Source organism: Cygnus olor, chromosome 12, assembly GCF_009769625.2.
Source record: "Cygnus olor isolate bCygOlo1 chromosome 12, bCygOlo1.pri.v2, whole genome shotgun sequence".
Lineage (NCBI taxonomy): Eukaryota > Metazoa > Chordata > Aves > Anseriformes > Anatidae > Cygnus > Cygnus olor.
In genome coordinates, this window is record NC_049180.1 from 15514124 (window position 1) to 15527359 (window position 13236).

The 13236-nt window shown below is 45.0% G+C and overlaps 1 long non-coding RNA gene across 12 annotated transcripts in view; it reads left to right on the forward strand.

Annotated features, from left to right (window-relative positions):
* Positions 1–13236, forward strand: part of LOC121076608 — a 221061-nt gene that overhangs the window by 19432 nt on the left and 188393 nt on the right. For all 12 annotated transcript variants that reach the window (XR_005823605.1, XR_005823606.1, XR_005823613.1 and 9 more), the window contains one exon: positions 8495–8778. This is a non-coding gene — a long non-coding RNA (uncharacterized LOC121076608). The remainder of the gene's footprint in view (positions 1–8494; positions 8779–13236) is intronic.

Sequence of the window (13236 nt, forward strand, 5' to 3'; positions counted from 1 at the left end):
GTCTGGTAAGTCCACAATAAAGAATTACGTTTGCAGGAGCATGCATGTGGGAGCACAGGCACTGCATGCCTCCCCAGCAGAGATTTGCAGTGTCTAAGTGTCCTTTTCTTGGGAACAATGGGTATGACGAAACTTTACCCAGGACCCTTTTGTCAGTTTCCCTTTTGGGGCATGGGGTGTTTTGTTTGTTTTTAGATCAGCCAGCCAAACAAGTAGCATGGTGTAAACGCTTTGTTCCCAGCTAAAACATTTGTTGGAAGAAAGCACCCGAGAATTCTTTCAGGTTTCTAAAATCTTGTGCAAGACAAACATCTGAAGCCGCAACCTTTTTGCCTGGTTGTAACAGGACCCACAGCGGGGTTTAGTGCTGCAGCTGGATCCCCGACATCCCGTGGATTGGTTTACTCCGACTGTTTGTGCCTGGCAGATCCTAGCAGGCTCCCAGTATGTCTTTTACATGCTGCAAAACCATTCATACTTCATTTGATATTTATCAGCATCAGCTCAAGTACACTTTGTAAGTAGTTCTGGATTTCTGCGTGTGGTTTAAACGTTCAGGGTGCCAGGAGCGAGAATAAGCAGGCTCCTTCTCCTTTTAATTTTTGTCACTCTTTTCTTCTCTCTTGCTTGTTCTGGCACATCACAAGCGGGCTTCTGTGCTTTGACATGAAATGTAAGCCTAAAGTGGCCTTCCGTAGGTCATGAAGCTGGGTGAATGAAAACATTTACAATTAAATGCCAAGATAGTGAAAAACTGTTTAAAGACTTTGCTTTCCTGCATAGACACCATCAGAGGCGCTTAATGGAGGAGTGTTTTCACTTCGGGTTCTGTGGGTTTCCCTGGCTTCTTTCATCAGTCTGGCTGCAGAGCAGCATGTCCCACCTTCCCGGCGCGCACTCATCTGTGCCTGGCGAGTGCCTGGGTGGGTGCAAGCAGGCAGGGTGCTGAAGGAACTCCTGTCCTTGGCCGCACCTGCCCAGTCATGTTTGAGAGTGCACAAAGGGAAAAAAATCGAATCCTGCTGAAGACTGAGCTTGTCTGCTGGAATAATGCCCGCTTGCAGGTGAGAAATTGTCTGTCTCAGTTTGGACAAGGGAAACTAATTGTTTGGTCCTGTCTGGTTTTAAGTGCTCTGAGCAATCAGGGTTCCACCATTTCCTTTGGGAGATTACGTTGCTTAATACATCTGAGTATCAGGAAGTTGGTTTCTTGCCCTGGGTATTCAATTTAAAATTTTCTTTAATTAATTTAATCTCATTACAAGAGCTGGCAAGAAAAACAAATAATTCTCAGCGTGAGAGTTTGCTCCTTCGTCAGGATCCGCTAAGCGATGTGCTCAACTCGCTTGTCTCCAAGCGCCAGTCCTGCAGACGGCAGCCACTGGTGGCTCTTTTCTCTCCAAGGCTTCCCCCTGTTGCACGTGGGGTCCTCACCAGTTTGGCCTTGAAGAGTCCTGGCTGCTCTCTGTGGGGTGTTACAACACGTATGACACATTTACACATAATTACTCTGACCTTCTGCAAGTTCTCGGCCTGGTAAAGCTTTATCATGGGAGGAAGTGTGTAAAATGTGAGTATTTCTAAAATACGAGCAGTTGGAAGGAGACGGGGCGCGCGTGCGTGCGAGCTTCTGTGTCTCAGCTATCTGTGGTTCTGGCACAGCCCTTGCGTGACCGAGTTGGGATGAAGAATGGTCTCACGCTAAAGCTCATGACTTGGAGACAGAATACATGAGTTTTGCTCCAACTTACACAGATTTATTTTTGTGACCCTGTACAAATCACTTAACCTCTTTATGCCCGGAGTTCCAGTCTGTAAAAGAAGGATAGTGTTTCCCTCTCGCAGAAGCGCCGGACACTTAATTCATTAATGCTTATACAGTAGCGCAGGTCTGTTAAAGGGGAATGCTGCACGTCCGTGCAGCCTTAATGTTGATTCATACACGGCTCCCACGGCCTGGGCTGTGACTCTGGGGCTGACACGTTCCTTTTTATCACAGGGTTAGAGCTGTCCAGAGACTTAAATTCCCAAAGCACAACGGCCTCTTCCACACCTTAGGGCTTCTCGTGCTCTGCCCTGAGTGAATTAGCAGTACTGTGACAAAATATTTTGGCTGTTTGTTGTTTCTGACTTGCATGTGTCTTGCCCACTGAGGACCAAAATCCACATCCATCTGCATTATGGAAGTTAGAGCCCTTGCAGCTTTATGGTGCTTGGGCTCCAGTGATAAAGGAAAAATAGACATGCATATAAAATAGAAAATTTCAATACTTAATGAATTGCGAGGAGGTTATTTTAGAAAGATACACAAACACTTCTGCATGTTTGGAAGTACCTCGGTACTACCTGCTGAGCTCTGGGCTGATTTTCGAAGGGCGTTGAGGAAGATGCTGAGAAAAGAGGTCTTTTAATCCACATTTAAGCTCCTATGGTTACTGGCCAAATTCCTAATTGTTAGGAGATACTGGTTATTTAGATAAATATTATCGTATTCAGCATGGTGGGGCATGTCATTTCCATTGGCGTCATGTCATAGGCCAGTGTAGTATGTCAGAAGTATTTTATTGCAATGGCTTCATCACATAAATGAGATGTGACGGGTTGCAAATCAAATTTACCATACCTACCTTTAACGTATCCTAAATAAGCTAGCAGCATAGATCAGGAGCTGCCTAACTTGGACTGTTATTGCTGCGGCAGAGATCTGGGTTTGAGTTTTGAGGGAAAAGCAGTTTGATAGGCCCTTCTTCCCATGTACATCGTAGCATCCTTATTAACTCTGATTAGAATTCAGATTCAGCTCAGGGAAGGGAAATGCTGGAACAGGCGGTGTGCTGTCCATGTGGGCAAGGCAGAGGGGAGGCAGTGGTGCCTTTGGTAACCGTCTCTTGCTGCCTTGTGCTTCCTTTGGGCTGTAACTTCTCGTCCTCAGCAGCATGGAGTACGGCAAACCTGCCCTCAGTCTCAGCTTCACTCCACGCCTTCAGGAGGATCTCTTTGAGTCTACCAGTTAATGTGTCAGAAAACAACAGTTTTCAGCCATTAGCAGGTTAATTTTGAACTTTGAAAGTGAAAATGAAGAACCTTTGCCTTCCTGTGGAAATAGGTAGCTGCTCACTAAAAGGCACACAGGGAAAGCATGCCCTCTGCTTGAAACTGGAGTGGCTTGTGTTTGCTGCAAGATGAACTTGGGTGAATGTACATAAAGATGTTGTTCAGTCATGCTTGTTTAGAAGGCTTGCTGTTGAGGAATAGCAAAGAAGCCAAGATAATTCATCCCACAATTAAATATATTAGCATTTATTTCAGCAGCCCGGTTTAATCTTAATTTACGGCAAAGGTTCATATATAATTATAACAATTATGTTATTTGGTAATTGTAGACTGAAGTAAGTTTGGAATGGAAATGTTACAAACTTCTTTGGTGCTGGAGATTGCTCTTAAATCTCTGCTGGAGGTAAAAAAAAAAAAAAAAAAAGAGGTGAATGTGTGAGAAGGACAAATACAGAGATTAATAGGATATCTCTATGGAAATTCCAAGGTGAAGTCAAAGAAAGGCATAAATGCTATTATAAACAGAATATAAGTATATAATGCTTAGATATAAATACTCATATCTAAGCATTGGGTTATGTTTCTCCCAAAACAAAAAGAAAAAAGAAGTCTGTGTCCTGAAATAGAGGATAACCTGACGCTGCCATGAGTGCTGGCAGCATTTGGAGAAGAAAAGTGCAGGCAGCAAAAACTTGGGTGCGGGGCGAGGTCGGAATTGGGGTGGGCACTGGGCAAACAGTGCACCTGGAGCCGGTGTCTGCCCCACTGCCCTACCTATCCGGAGTTGGGCCAAGTGGCTAGCAAGGCTGCGGGAGGTGTTTGGACCCCTCTGGGTGGCAAAGGTGGGCATGGGTGTCCCAGCCGGGCTGTGGGGTGGCAGCAGGAGGGTGGGCGGGGCTGTGGGGCAGCGCCGAGGGCAAGGAGCAGTGCATGGCTCTGGAGCTCGGCAGAGGACGGAGGTGGAAGGGGAAGCGGGGTGTGTTTGGTTCCCTTGTGAAAATGTTTGTTTTTTTTTTTTCCACGTTTCTTTGTTTGACAAGTCAGGTCATGTATGCTGAAGTTCGGCTCTAAAAAGCCTGCGTGTTGTTGACTTGGAAGTCTTAGGGCTGTGGGAGCAGAGGCAAACCATGGGCCTGGCTCAGGAAGCGGACCCCTGTTGTCATTTTCCTGCTGTCCATTTCTCCACTGCTGCCCCCTCCCCCCCCCAAGTAGGCGGAGGTTAAAAGAAAAGGAGGGCCTTGGAAGCCTGACCTCAGGTTGAATGTTTAGTTCAGCTTGGGTTTGGGTAACTGGAGTGTTGGAAGCTTAGGGTGGACAGGGAGAGAGACGCTGCAGCTGGTATAATAGCAGAGCTTTTTATACTGTCAGTTTAACAGCTGTAAAACAATTAGGGGGAATTATGTTAATAGAAGGCTTTGTTCATACTTCTCTTGCCCAATTTCCTTTTTTTTCCTTTGTAACATGCCTTTCCTACCATGCTCGGAGAGCATGTAAACAGTAGAGCTCTGTGCGCTTGTGTTGTGAATGGTCAGTGTTATCCGTTAAACCATGGCTGGATGCAGATCTTCCAAAGTTTCCCCAAATCAATTTTCCACTGCTTTGGCTATTGCATTTTAAACGTGGCTCTCCCTAAACAACAAAATCATGTTTTCGGGAAGCTAAGACGGGATGAGAAGTGATTTGTATGGGAAACGGTGGCTGATTTGCTTGGGCCGCTGCAGCTGTTTCCTTCTGCGGGACGAGCGAAACCCCTTCGAATCGATCGGATCCGTGCTGGCTGAGCCCTGCCCGAGCACGGGGGCGGCAGCAGGGACACGCTGGGCTGAGCCCGGCATGGGCAGGCATCTCCTGCCTTCCTCTCCTGGCCCTCAAGGAAGGAGCAGATCTGCAGATCTACAAGCTGAGTTCCCACCTCCCCCTGAAATACGGAATGTGCGTAGATGATCCGTCGAGGAAGGAGGATTCCCAAACTCCACTAGCCTTGGTGGCTGTCAGTCGGCACCCGGGGCTGTCACGTCACCGCGTGCTTTTTCCCAAGGTCGGAGCGCCGAGCTTTTTCTTCATTGGTCATCAGCCCATCCGCTGGGCCGCTCGCTGCGACTGCTGGCAGCTCATCGGGGAGATGGGTGCCGCCGAATCGTGCCCGTCAGCTCTCACACCTCGCCATGCGGAGCTGTTTTGCTGCCTTGCCTCTTGCTGCGCGTTGCAAGGAGGGCTGCATGGGGCCGCCGTGGCTCAGCATTGCTGCGCTCAGCTGAGGTGGCAGCTCTGCCTTGACTGATAATCCACAAGTCCTCGCGTTTCAGTTACTTTGCTAAATAACATGTAGACGTTCTGCTTTGAAGCCTTGTATATGATAGTTAATTAGACAACATTTAATTTGGCTTAACATTTGTGTCAGTTTTGTGAAAGCGAGCCTCCATAATTAGGGAATACAGATCAGGTTTCTGTCAGACTTATAACCTCTCACTCTCATTTAATGCTTCCTTCTCCAGCGCCGCGTCACACTCGGCGTGCAGATTTTTTTCCCCCACTGTCTTTTCCACTTGACTAGCAGCAAAGTTGCCCATATTGCACAACTGACAGCAATGAGCTCCTTCGCGGGGAGGCTGGGGCACACGATTCGCTAGTATTTAGCAGGGAGCTTGCCCATCAGGACAGATTACGTGATTGGAGTCAGTGTAAATAATACAGTGCTGTGCCTGTGCGCGAGCCTGGAGTTGAGTAACAGCCAGGCCGTGCGTCTGAGGTGCTCCGTGCGGGTGTTTTGTGATACTTTGCAGGAGAAATTCACACGCGAAACAGAGCATGGGATTCATGGCTTGTAATTAGGAAGGTTTTTTTCTGGTCCGTTTGAATAGGTCTTTGGGAGAAAAGGGTGCTTTCCACTTGAAATAGTTCTGTCTGGGATGGTTACACGTACAGTGCTGTTTATTGCATGTTTTTAGGTGTGATGTGAAACACAAGCGCTCTCTGTTTACTGTTTTTAGACTATAGAACAACAAAAAAAGATGATCTAGGGTTCTGGCATCCGGAGAATTATTACATTATCCACTAACGTTGCCCTGATGGTGCTTTTACCCATTTGTTTTGAGGTTACAGCTGAATATAAAGATGTAGCTCTTAAGTTTTGGCCTCACCGCAGAAAATTAGGTTTCTCTAAAGATAAAAGATCTGACCGTAGCACAGCTTTAATCAACAGTCCCCTTCCCCCAGCGCAAGGGGAGATTTTGGGCATGTGCCCGTTGTTACAGCAGGCAAGCAGAGTATCTGTCAGGCATCACACTCCCTTGAACCTGATGTATGTAGTTTGTCCCTAATTAGGGAGGAAACCACTACTTCTTCTCCAGTTCGCACCGGTGACCGCTGGGAAGGAGTAGCTGGCCATGTTCTGTGGTGGAGCGCCGGGCACCGGGGTGCTCTGAGGCCGCATGGACCCCACCAGCTCAGCCAGGGGCTGTGCTCAGGCAGCTATTTGCTGCTAATCAGCCCGTGGGAGCGCTTGGCGGAGAGAGCACTTAGCTAACTGGCATGAGGCTCCTCTTATTCCCCCCTCCTTTCATCTGATGTGAAATCTCAAACATTTCTGCTTCATTGACTTTTTTTTTCCTCTTTTAATTTTTTTCATACTTGAGACTGCCTTTCATCAGCAACCCAGCACTAGTTCGTCCCCAGTTCCTCAGAAAGCCATGCTTTCAGAGCAGCCGTTCCTCACTGATACTAGCTTGATGTTTCAGCTGCAGGACTGAAGGAGGACTTTTGCAGCCAGAAGCTTGCCAATTCAGAGCTTGCTGCATCAGTTAAGCAGTGAAGGACAGTGCTGCTTCCCACGAGCTTTTATGTGCTCACATAGCACAGCTCCAACACTGCTATCGCACATGGTGGTGCGGGAAGAGCTTTCTCCCAGTGCCTGCATGGCCAGATCGCAGAAGCTGAACTGGGCCCGCGTCTGAGAAGCTGAGCTGGTTTTGCAGGTGGTGCTTTCGGAACGCGTTGGCAGTGCTTGATGGGCGTCTGCAGCATCTGGAGGAAATGTTGGGCGCTTGTAATCCCGGTGCGATTACATCTGATACTGATTTTGTGGGTCAAGATGCAACTTCATTGCCAGTCATACTGTGAAAATGTGTAGCAGATCAACAAGACCCGCTGTTCAGATCTTAATCAACACAGCTGCTTTCTGACCTGTAACCACAATGCCGGGCCTGGTGTCCAGCACGTATGAAGGAGCAAACACTATTAACTTGCTCTTGAGAGGGGAACTCACCTTATTGTGGTGAGTCTCCCTTAACACGTGCTTTGTGCGCAAAGTACATCACAAATACAGATGTAAAGTTTGGTCTCCGAGTGCACGGTGTTCATCATGGCTTTACTGGGGTACCTAACTGACCACTGTGAATTTGCTACACAGCTTTATTAAGTGTAACTCTAGCGGTATAAATGGTCATTTGTCTTTTCTGTAAATCCTTGAAGCCGTGCTTTGCGTGGAAATCACCGTTATGTATTTTAGTCATAGACCGTTTCCTTTTTGTAGTAAATCATGTCCTGCATTGCTTGCAAAGTCATACTCTGCCAGTTTTTAAAAGCAAATAATGTCAAGTTATTTTATTCCAAGGCCAGAAATAGAAACAATTGGAGTAACAATTATAGTAAAGTAACTTTTCTTTATAATCAAATGTTGGATGACAGGGCTGCACAGCATATAAGTGTGGGTTGCATTAAAAAAAAGGGGGTGGTGTGTTACCAGGCCTGTCCAGCAGTACGTGTTTCCAGGATGAAGGGGTGTGTGGTGGCACATTCTAGGTGAGAACCCACCCCGTACCAAGACCTGGAATTTAGTGGGAGACAAATATGTGGGAAAGGAAGGCGCTTAATAACACTGCCCTGAGCATGCACCACTTGGACGAGTACTGCGCTGTATTTTGCCTGTAAACATGATGCTAATAAGACAAGTTGGAGCGCGGTGCCAGCACCCTGCTGTCCCACTGCGCAGCCTCGCTCGCTCCCTGACAGGGCGCGTGGCTCTGCTCGCCCCTGGGCTGCTGCCCACACCAGGTGCTTGGGAGGCAGCGAGAAACCCCTGCAACAGCCCAATTTGGGAGCGTGTTCCGGTTCTTGTGGTGGTTGTGAGCGCATTCAAAGAATTCTTCCTCTTGCCGAGACTTGCTTGTTTATTTGATACAGAATGCGTGCAGGTTTCTTTTTTTTTTTTCCCCTTTTTGTAAAGGATTTCTCTGTGGAAATGGATGAATGTTGCTCTAATATTTTGGTTTGCAGCATCCTTTCCCTGAGAAAGGTAGTGTACAAGCTTTGAAACTTTACAGTCTCCAGCATCATACATGCTTAGGATCCCTTATGCATCAAATACAGTTCACGGCAGAGCTAAAGAAGTCAGTGTCCTATTAAAAGGCCCTTTATGTCTTGTCTCTTCTTTGTTCAACAGGGAACAAAGTTTGTCATCCTGAGACACCAGACCTTTGACGAGACTCAGGTAACCTCTGACAGCGTGTACGGTGCTAACAAAGAGTCCCTGTCAGCCTTTGTGGAAGACTTTGAGACTTCAGTCAGCGTTGACTTTCTAGAAGATGAGGAGCGTGTTGGCGAAGTGCTAGACTGTGGTTCTTCGGATCTATGGGATCGTGGAGGAACAGAAGAAGCTCAGCATGAAGATGAAAAGATGACAGAAGCAGCAGCATCCCAGAAGTTGTGATCACACAGGCAGATGAGGTGGGTGATAGACAATACTTGATAGAAAATTCCTTTTTATCTTATCTGATTTGTATTCTTGGCTGGGATGAGAAATACATCTTGTTGTTTCTAATTAATTCTTTAATTTTATTTATATTTTGAATTTAGCAAAATTCTATTTCATGTTAGAATCATTCTCCATCTAACCCAAAATGCATTAAAAAGGCTATTTGCTTTAATCAGTGGGATTATTAATCTTATTATATGCTTTTCAAAAATGAATATTTCTTTGTATTGTAGAGTACATATTTACATAAATTAGTGTTATCCTTGGTTATTTTGCCAACCATAATTTATACGCTTTTTAGTTTTATCATAAAATAAAATCTTGCCTCTGATATTCTGGGACCATTTTTAGCATCATAGCAAATTACCTTGGGAGGAACTATTACACAGTCAGTGAACTATCCTTCTTGAGTTTATAAAAAAAAAAAAAAGTAACTAAAGTGTGTATCAATTGCTCAGCTTCCACTGATGAATCCAATCTGTCTCTCTTACTGTATCGTGTAAATCAGTGTTGCTGACTTTTGGAAACTGCAAATTTGTAAAAGCTGTGCGTACAATTCACCTGAAAAGTGGACTATTTATTTTGATAATCTTAGTTTCTTTGAAGAAATCCTTAATTCCTTGCCTAATTGAATTATTTTTAGTGTTGAGATGATTTTCTCATCTTACTGGGTTAGTTTGTTTGTGTCTTTTCTGCAGAAGGTTCATTTCAAACGTAGCATTTGGGGATGTTGACAAAACATTTGTAGGGAATTTCTTTGAAGTACTATTGAAAGTACCTAATCTTACAAGATATTGCTAAATGGAGCTCGTCTCTGTGGCAGATGAAGTCCCTGTGTCAAAATGAATTGTGTAAGCTTTCCCTTTCACCGCCATAAACTTAAAATATGAACACACAAGAATGAGCATGCTACACCTTCTTCCACTCGGCTATCTTCCCTTTCTGTTTTCTGTGTACTTGTGATTGACTCACGTTCCCAAGATGCTTCTCTCTGAGGTTCGCATCACGTGGAAGTCTGCTGATCCTTATCTGGAGAGTCATTGAAGTTTATGGGGCCCCTGAGACAATTAGCAGCAGTATCTCCAATGATAAAGTTATCGACTTCTGGGCAATTACCTTGTTTGACCAAGTCAGTGAAAGTTCCTTGCTTTCCCCGGTATCTGAGGCAACCAAGTCATGAATGAAAGCTTGGTTTGAATGGGATGGGGTTGGTGATGGCCAATGAAGGAAAGCAACAGGAACATCCAACAAAGTCCTTAACATGCTTTTTTCACGGTTGTGCTGGAGTCCGGGTACGGTCATGGTGGTTGGTGTAGGTCTTTTTGTTAACTGGTGTGCTGGTGAAAAGACACACCAAATTCAAGGATTACCCTCGTAAGGATGCAGCAGCTTGTATTGGCTTATGCTGGTCACCTGGAGTCCTTCAGGGCTCTAGGTTGCTGTTGGATGCAGAGTTCAATAACAAGAAAAAGGGAAATTAGAAGGCAAAAAAAACCTTAGGAAAATGATATTGGATGGTTGCCAAAGATGTCTGCAGTCTCACAGTTGCATCGCTTTCCCTTTCAGCTTTTTTAAAATTTTATTTATTAAGTTCTTGTTCTCCAAAGATTTTTCATGGAAACCAAGGGCTGTATATCCTATCGTGTGTATGTGGCTGGCTGTGTGAGCAGCTTAATATATGGGTATACCATGTTGCTAAGTAACTTTGTGCCGTCCAGAGAGTCAGCAGTGTTCAGTCAAGATCCATCAGTGAATAAGGATATTTCCCACCTTGAAAATAACTTCTGTGCAAACTTATATTTTATCTAAATTCTCATGTAGACATAAATACTAGTTACTAGGAATGGATAGTTACAGTAATAGTATGGATAGTATGGATCATTATGGTTATTAGGAATAGATATTTACTGTAACATGCTTCCCTTCTTTAGAGGAGTGTACCTGCTTTCAAGTGTCTGGCTCCCTCATTTCAGGGACAAAGCAGTATTTTTATAGGTTGCTCTTCTATTGATTGACAAGCATTTGTGCAGTTGGTACGTGTGCTGTCACGAACATAGCATGTATGTCATGAATTACCCACGTAGCCAGCTACCTCTGAACAGTAAGTATCTCACTGTTGGTGGCAGGTTCAGGACACATGGGCACCAGAAACAGTGTCTGAGCCAGGAGACTGTTACGCTGTACACCTAGAACAGGAGCAAAACCTTTGGGGGGCACTTGGTTTAATTGCATTTTACACTACACAGGATTGTCTGTACAATTTTGTCTGTTGATGAATCTGAGAAATTCAGCAGTGTTTTTGGACGGGAGGGGAGGTGCATGTCTCACAAACTTGAATGGATTCAAGTGCTGCTGATGACAATTTGTTTTCTTCCTACGCCAGCCTACAAAATAAGTAAGTCTGGCATTGGTGTTGGATTTTAAAATGGACTGGACATCATGCTCTTATCTGGAAAAAAGGCTTACCTACTTCTGTAGCAATACTGATTCTTTGCTGGAACAGGACTGTAGAGCTAGATGACTTTCTGCTTTTAAAAGCTCTTTTCTCCACTCTTTGAATTGAACTTTCACCCAAGGAGGGTCATGCATGTTCTCTGCTTTCTGCCTTACGGCATCTTCATTTCCCCAGCTCTTCATGTGGCTCTTCCACTTGGTGTGGGACAGAAAAACATCATTCCAAAGAAGAGATTACAGAGTACCTGAAAGGGTAGCTTAAAAAAGGGGTCCATAACTGCTGGCCTGACATGTGGTATGGAAACACCTGTGTTGTGTTCTGCTAGTGTTGTCTGTGCGGGCTACAAAACTGATGGAGCAGCTGGGTGATGGGCGTGTGCTGAGCCCTGTGCTGCCGCTTTGTGCTTCATGGCACCTAATCTAGGCAGCTCAGAGCTTGGGGTACATCTGTTGGAGGCATGTGGGTGATGGTGTAATGTGCCCTAAGAAAAGGGGGTAAAACCTGTAAATTATTCCTTTTTTATAAGCAGCACTTTTAAAAAATTATTTATTTCCATAACTCATCTAGGAGCATTGGTTATGGGTGAGAGGCCTCACTTGTGGAGCAGTACACATCCAAAACAGATGATTCTGGCCCTGAAAAACGTGCGGGTTGAATACAAGTCAAAGTACTGATACACTTGGGAGAAAATAACCTTGCTGTTTTTTGTTTTTTTTTTTAATGTGGTCTCTAGCAGTATTTAAAGACTGCAAAGATCCTTGATATCTTATCTTTTTGACTGCTATTATTCAGGAACTCGGTGGTTATACATATTTCAGCAGCATCTTTTCATGTCTCCCTACGTCTTTATAAGTGTTGGACAGGTTAGTGCATGAGATGCCTCCTTTTATGTGTGCTAGATTTTGTAGATTTTTCAAGTGGGAGAGTAATTAAATTACTGTTTCAAAGGAGCTATCCACCACACTAATAATTTATCTGTAAGCTTACTAAAGTAGTTGTTTGTACTCTAAAATGACTAAATAACTGTTGTATAATCTCAAAATTGCAGTAAATCATAGTTCCTCCTGTGTGGGGGCACTTATGACTTGTGAATGTGTCTGACAGGTTTAAATACTGTACTTGCACATATGGGGATGGAGGAGAATAACTATGGTTCCTGCTGCCGCGTGTTCTGCATGTCTGTGCTGGTGTTGCGCTTCTCGTTCCTATGTCATCAGCCAGTGCCAGGGCAGGAACCCCAGTTAGAGGGCATTGGGTGAAGAGAAACAGCAGTGATAGGTACCTAGAAGATTTTGTTAGCTTTCTGAAGTCAAAGGTAAAGTCACCAGTGTTGCCTGTACTGCAGAGGAGATGTGGCAGCACTTGAGATCTCTGCAAGGAGGGTCTTCTGGTTTTCCCTGTTGGCATGTGCAGATAAATACTGCAGCCTTGGTCTGTGTGCTGCTAGGTCCCCCCACCCAAGTCCTCAGAGATATACCTGCTGTATGCCTTGCTTACGATGGCAGGCAGAGGTGTGTGATGCTGCAGCACAGCATGTTTGGGCGCAAGACAGAGTTGTTTCAGTCCTGCTGCTCAAATATGTGCACGGCTGCTAATTTTTTTCCTTCTAATGGTGTTCAGCCTTCATTTTTCATACTGTTGGAACAGTGACATGCTCCTAACCAAGCTCCAATGGTGGGCTTTTATTACAGCCTTAAGGAACAATTTAATTTTGCCTTGGAAATGTATCTGATAGGATCATTTGCTCCTGTGATCACCGATAGGATTTTTACCTTCCCTTCTGCAAATAACTCCTGTTCTTAGTGACTGGCAACTGTGCTCCTACTTTGTGCACCTCCTAGAGCAGATGGAAATAGGGTAGGTAACCCAGGCAGAATCAAGTGTCTCTAGCAAAATGGCAGGCTTGACTATAGATTTAATTGCACTAATTGTTAATGAGTCTACATTTTGGGAGTTGGTTGGAAAAGGTCTCCAG